The sequence below is a fragment of the Coturnix japonica genome, chromosome 1, assembly GCF_054131305.1.
Source record: "Coturnix japonica strain WE chromosome 1, WE-NBRP24, whole genome shotgun sequence".
Lineage (NCBI taxonomy): Eukaryota > Metazoa > Chordata > Aves > Galliformes > Phasianidae > Coturnix > Coturnix japonica.
The window spans coordinates 82,789,514-82,795,853 of record NC_140663.1 but is presented as its reverse complement, the minus strand read 5'-3'; the positions used below and the strand labels follow the sequence as shown (position 1 = coordinate 82,795,853).

The 6,340-nt window shown below is 36.2% G+C and overlaps 1 long non-coding RNA gene across 2 annotated transcripts in view; it reads left to right on the top strand.

Annotated features, from left to right (window-relative positions):
* Positions 1 to 774: 774 nt before the first annotated feature.
* The window catches only part of LOC107321691 (uncharacterized), a 42,638-nt gene continuing 37,072 nt past the window's right edge, over positions 775 to 6,340 (top strand). The window contains exon 1 of one of the 2 annotated variants that reach the window (XR_014938396.1): positions 775 to 1,887. This is a non-coding gene — a long non-coding RNA (uncharacterized LOC107321691). The remainder of the gene's footprint in view (positions 1,888 to 6,340) is intronic. The other variant, XR_014938402.1, reaches the window with a different exon arrangement.

Below are 6,340 nucleotides of genomic sequence, written 5' to 3'. Positions count from 1 at the left end.
TAAAATATATGATGTAGTTAATGTCTGTAAGTACTAAAACTTCTTTTATTTTTAATTTTAATTAAAACATAAAAAGGATGGCAACAGAAACAGGAAGCTAGTGGGATATTTGATCTTTTTTTGTGAAACCCATGCATCATTCTGGTTTGATGGAAGTGTCTGCAATTCTCAGTGAGTTCTCAAATGAAAAAAAAATATTTGCCAAAACTTGAGCACGTCATAAGGTAAGTATCATTTTGAACAATATTATAGTTTGAAACACAGCACAGGCAAGTTTCACTGTGAAGATGCACGTTCAACTCACTTAAATGAGCAGTAAAATCCACCAAAACACTAAACGCTGTCAGTGAGCCATTTTTCATCTTCATGTTCTGACACAAATTTTCCATTTGATTCCATAAATGGTTAAAAATCACACACTAATGGTAAAATTTAAAGATCTTTGGGGACACATTACTAGATGATTTGAGCTGTGTGTGGTCTGCTGACAGTGGGCTGGACATGGCTGCTTTAAAGAGTGAATAAATTAATGAGAATGTGTTGTGCTTCTCCTGTTTTCTAATGGTTATATCTCAGAAAATAAATATCTTCCTATATCCTTTTTCTAAGAGGAACACAAGGATACTTCAGGCAGAATCAGAAATAAACTTCAAGTAATTGAAGTTCTGCTTTATCTGCTTTTCATTCCCTAATGGACCTTTGTCCCCCAAAAGACTGAGATGAGATGGGTATGTCCTGATTAATGCGGACTATTTACCATTTCTGCTGATAAGCTGGGGGATGCATTAAATCTGCCTCAGCAAGTGGCAGTGAAGTTTCAAATAGTAACGAGGACAGCTGCATCTTCATTGACTCTTGAAAGTCAAGTGCTTCTAAACTCTTTCTCAGCTTCTGAGACTGCTGATGTGATTCAGTTAATTTTGAAACTGTAACATCAAGGATTTTTGCTGTCTTTTGTGTTGGTGGAAATACTACTAGCTGTAGTTATGAAGTTATTACAAGTATTACTTGTAATGGTTTTTGGATAGTGGTTTGTATCAAACTAGATATATATTTTGAATGAGCAGTAAAACAGCTCACATCCTACCTTGGAATTTGAAATTATAGAGCTAGACAAGTACTTGACAATTACATGAGGAAATGATGGATCCGAGTGTTCAGCTTCCTCAGGTGTGTGCATCTCAGACTTTATGGATTGCATGTGCTTGGTGCCTGAGAAAGAAACAGTAGCGATTACTTGAAATACTGCAGGCCCTCTGTATTCTTGTCAAGGTGAAGGCTTTAGCCTCTTAGGTGTTTTTTTTGTTTGCTTGTTTGTTTGTTTTTCCCTGTAGTACTGAAGAAGTGCATGAAATTTAGATTTCAAATGCACCTGACCATAATCTCAGTTTGAAAGCAGAGAGGAAATAAGTAGATACTTTGCTCATTTCTGCTTCAAAACATAGTAAAAGCAGGATCTGAAATGTACGTAGTCCTCTGGTATTGGACTGCCAATATCATCTTTGCCAGCACCACAAACTGCTAAAGGACCAGTGCAGAAGTAGCCACTACTCCCATTCATTTTTCCATGCTTTCATAACCAGTCATGTAAGCTGCAGCTCTTGCCCGACCTTTTGTTCTTTGTTTATGTTTTTTCATTTCTTTATTCATTCCTCCCAGCTACATTCATTTCCATACTGGTCAGTGAACTTTGCCAGTCCTCTCTGACAAATTCCTTGTTTCTGCTGCCCTGACCTTGTTGAATTTTACTCTCAGGGAAGAAAATAGTTTCCTTGGGAAGACTTCTACTGTTTCTACAGGACTGAGAAGCCTTGAACATATCCCAAATAGAGGTTTGTGTATTCCTCCCATGGATGATGGCTCTGTACAGATTAGAGAAACTGTAAGGTAATTAGTGTTGAAATTTCAGTGGTGCAAACTACCTTATTTGTAAAAAATGCCATTGTACCTGCTTTATTATATATTTATTCTAATAATTCAGCTAACTTAATCTGATCAGTAAAATTTTTACTAGTGTAGCTACTCTTTTGAAATCCACGTTGGTGACATGTTCTCAAAGAAAAGGTGAAGTACACTTCTGATCAAAGATAGTGAGTGCTACTGAACTGCCAACCTCTTGTACAACTCTTATGAGAGATATATCTTTGTATGATTTGCATATTGTAAGTACTTTGAGTATGGCAAGGAACTTCGGAACATAATGAATACAAGGCTACATTTCAAGTGCATTTAATTCTCTGTCTTTGGTAGAGGCTAGTACTTCTATTATGAAGAAAGGTTAAAAAGAATCACAAGAATGTAAGAAAAAACTACCTTTGTGATAATGTCTCACTTGGATCTCTGCCAAGTAAACATGGATTTGTAAATTGTTATGAACCTCAAAGTATGTTAAGCATTAGTTATCATTCTGGATAATTATTTATTTTGTGTGTCGATTGCTTTTAAATAGTTTAATGTATTCTTCTCGCATGAAGCTAAAAATTGCTTGTTGAGCGAAGGCACATTTCCTTTTGTCCTGAATAAAATGTTATTATATCTCATGTAAATACTTTTATGTATAGAGAAAACAAAGCTGTTTAAAGGTTCTTCAAATTTATAAGGGTAAGGTGTGGACGGATAATTGTGGGATTGAAATCACCTGGAGTTAGAAGTTCAGTTACCTCCAGGATCTTTGTTCTTGTTGTGGGACCAAGAGTAACCTCTTCCTATTGAAATTTTGTCATTACAAAGCTACAAAATTTACAGTAGCATGATTTAATTTCAGCCAGATACTTCAATCTCTAAATTGGGTGAGTATGAAACGGGAACACAAAGGGAGGAAAAAGTCCAAAGTCAAATAGATTTTCAATTGTCTCATCAAAATGGCCTAAAATATACAATTTCTGTTGTCTTTTATTTAGTAACTTGTTGATTTTTGAAAGCTTTCACTAGGAAATACATAAAACTAAAAAAAAAAAAAAAAAAAAAAGGGGGAGGGGGGGGGGGAGGGAGGGATGAGGAGGAAGATATTGCTTCTCTGAAATCTACAAAAGAAGTGGTGCTTTTATCTTGTAGCAAAAATTCCTGACATACTGCTATACAACCAAAGTGATGTGCATCCAGCTGCTGTGAAGCAGAGAGTTTTATGGAAAAGCCATTCAGTGCACACTAAAAAGACACCTGCTGGTCAGTGCTCAGATTTAATCAATTGGCCGACTCATTGCTGCTGAGTTCCTGCTGTGTGCACATTCTGTACAGCATGCCAGCCAAAATTGGGATTGTCTTTGCTCAGCAGGCATTTTACCAGCTGAACTGAATGGCAAATATCCCCCCAGGCAAACCACTGGATAGATAGTAAATGTCAATGACATATAATATGTGGATACTCTTAATTAATAATTTGATGCTGATAACAGAATAGCCCTTGAACTGAGTTACTGAAAATGTGGCTCTGTAAGGTTGACTGTTTGCTTCTGTATATGTTGACTGGGGTCAGTATGAGATCTATGCCCTTTATAATACATGTGGACTTGTACACAGCCTTTCTTTTGGCCCAAGGAATTCACTTAGAAATTGAATTTGTAGCCTGGGCTACAAAGATTACCTATGTATTCTGGTTTACAGAAAATCTGACCAGGCCTAGAGAGTGAATTCCTGCTGGCACACCATATTATGCTGTAGAAGAAGATGTTTCATAGATGATAAAGTTGAGGAGACTACTGTTCATATAAATAATTTGCTCTGAATTATATATAAAGAGACCAGTGTCCATGTCCATGAATTTTTAGGAAGGCAGCATGATTTAGTAATAAGTATCTTTCTTAAAGAGTTGAAGATTTCATTGTTAAACTCTTAAAATGACTGTGGTCCACCAAGAAAATGCAAAACAATCATACAGAAATACCCACTGAAGGAGGTGTAGAAGGAAAGATGTTCTAGCTCATTGCACTAGGGGACAAAAACAAGTTAACTTCCTTAATTTTGGTGACAAATGTCTTGAGCTTTTTATACTGTTATTGATTCTTCTAGATTGTCAGTGCTGGGTTAAAGTGTGGTTGGGTTTATGACATAACATTTACTTGAGGCAAATGAGTACTTGAATTATGATATTTATGTTTGTATTTAGTATTAATTTTATCTATTTAAAGTCAGCAATGCCATTCCAAATTGGTTCCTCATAGTTTTTATCTCATTGATTGGACTACTTCAGGTAGGAAGAGGCAGATGAGGGTTGTAGTGAGGGGTAAAACACAGTACTCAAGATGCGGCCACACTGAGCTGAGTACAGGTGGACAATCACCTCCCTGCTCCTGCTGGCTGCACTGTTTCTGATACAAGCCAGAATGCTATTGGACTTCTTGGCCACCCAGGGACATTGCTGGCTCAAGTTTAGCTGAACATCCACCAAAATCTCCTGGTCCTTTCCCCCCAAATAGTCTTCCAACCACTTTGCCCCAAGGCTGTAGTGTTGCTTGAGGCTCTTGTGACCAAAGCGCAGAACCCAGCACTTGGTCTTGTCAGAACTGCCATGCAATTATGTTTTATGTCTATGATAAAGACTAATAAATGTTGAAGTATACAATTGTTTTGGGCTCTTTATCTTTCCACTTACCATCTTCCAATGAACTAAGCTCCATAAATTTGGGGCATTAAGTGTTCAATAAAGTTAGGTAGTACAACACAGTAGTTGTATTTTTATATAGTTCTTTCTACAAACTAATGCTTTTCTGCAAGCCAGAGACTGCATGTACACAACTAATCTGCTGCACTTTCCAAACCCAAGTAAAGGCTCCACATGGTTTCTTATTGCCAGTTCTAACATGTTACATCACTGTATCTTATTCACAGGTGGAATATGTAATCATGGATAAATGCAAGCATATAGGTGAAGTTACCATATCCTGGTCTGGGAACCTTACCTCTCAGCACTAATTAAACTATTGCGAGAGTCTTTTAGCCTTTCAATTGTACATTAAAGAAATGATGTCAGTGTCATGCGTCAGAAATGTTCAGAATGGCACAAAGGAGTAATATCTGGTCCTTCAACTCTGAGTTTCCTGATGGAAGTAGTGCAGATTGAACAATAATATTAATCACTTTTTGTCTTTATTCTTGCTATGTAATGTATTTTGGAGTTGATAGTCTATTTATAACATTAGCACAAGGTTGAAAGTGGTTATCACACCTCATTGGTTACCTGTTTTACCCTTAGACGGAGAGTTAAGAGTCTTTTCTTATTGATTCTTAAGCTGAGCAATTTCAATTTTTGTTTTCATACTCTGACCTCTAACCCTGGGATCCATTAGGACACTGAGACAGCAAGGTGTAGACACATCAAGTTAAGAGGGAAAGAACTAAAATGACACAGTCTCCAGCAAGGGATGCATTAATAGATCTGAATTCAAACATAGAAAAGGCAATTTTTTTTTTTCCTGCTGGGAAGCAGAGTTCTCAAGAGAGTCATCTCAGGCTGAAGAACATGATATGAAAATCAATAAAGGCCCTATTGTGCTAGTGATGTGTCCGGGAAGTGTCATTTTATATCTTGTTAGTGGATATCTAAAGGAAGTTAAAGCTACTTTGCTCATAATAATTGGATAAATCCTCTTTCATCAGTGGTCTATTTTGCTGTTCAAAGTAAAAGTGAAAAACGGTGGCTAGCCTGGTTTGATATTGGATATGATATGACTGAATGAAGACAATGGCTGTTAAGGGTGTTTTTTTACTGTTTCCAGAACCAGTTTTCAGTTCTGTTTTTCAATCAGTGATATAAAAGAGTAATTAAAAATAGAAGGCTTTCTTCTGCATGTTTAATTGGAATAAAACTGTGCTCTTGACATTTTTACTATACTGCTTAATGCTCCAGACAAAGAAACTGTAAATGCATCATTTACTTTAGTGCAATGAATGAAGGAATTATGGATCTTGGTTAAGTTTGTCTGCATTATTAATATTATAGGCTGGATAAACTCAAATAATGAAAATGACAATAGCACACAGAGCCCTGGATATACTTATGGCACTGCACAATTAGCAATGCATATGATAATATTATTATATATGTTTTAATTAAGTTATTGATTGAAAAGCAGATACAGTTGATAGAGAAAAGAATACAAGGAAGGGAAAGAATACAAGGAAAAAAGAAGAGAGTACTTTCCTGTGCTACAACTGAGTTTCTTGTTTATTTTTTTCTTTAGGCAGCAGACATTGTGTATTTGATATTTCAAGTTATCATTTGAGATCACATATGTGAAACTTAAAATAGAAGCTTTTTCCTTCTGTGACTTTCAGATGAGATTATTGTTCATTTACACATTAGTAATTACAGGAACAGGACTTGTAGGAATTTACTGAATAC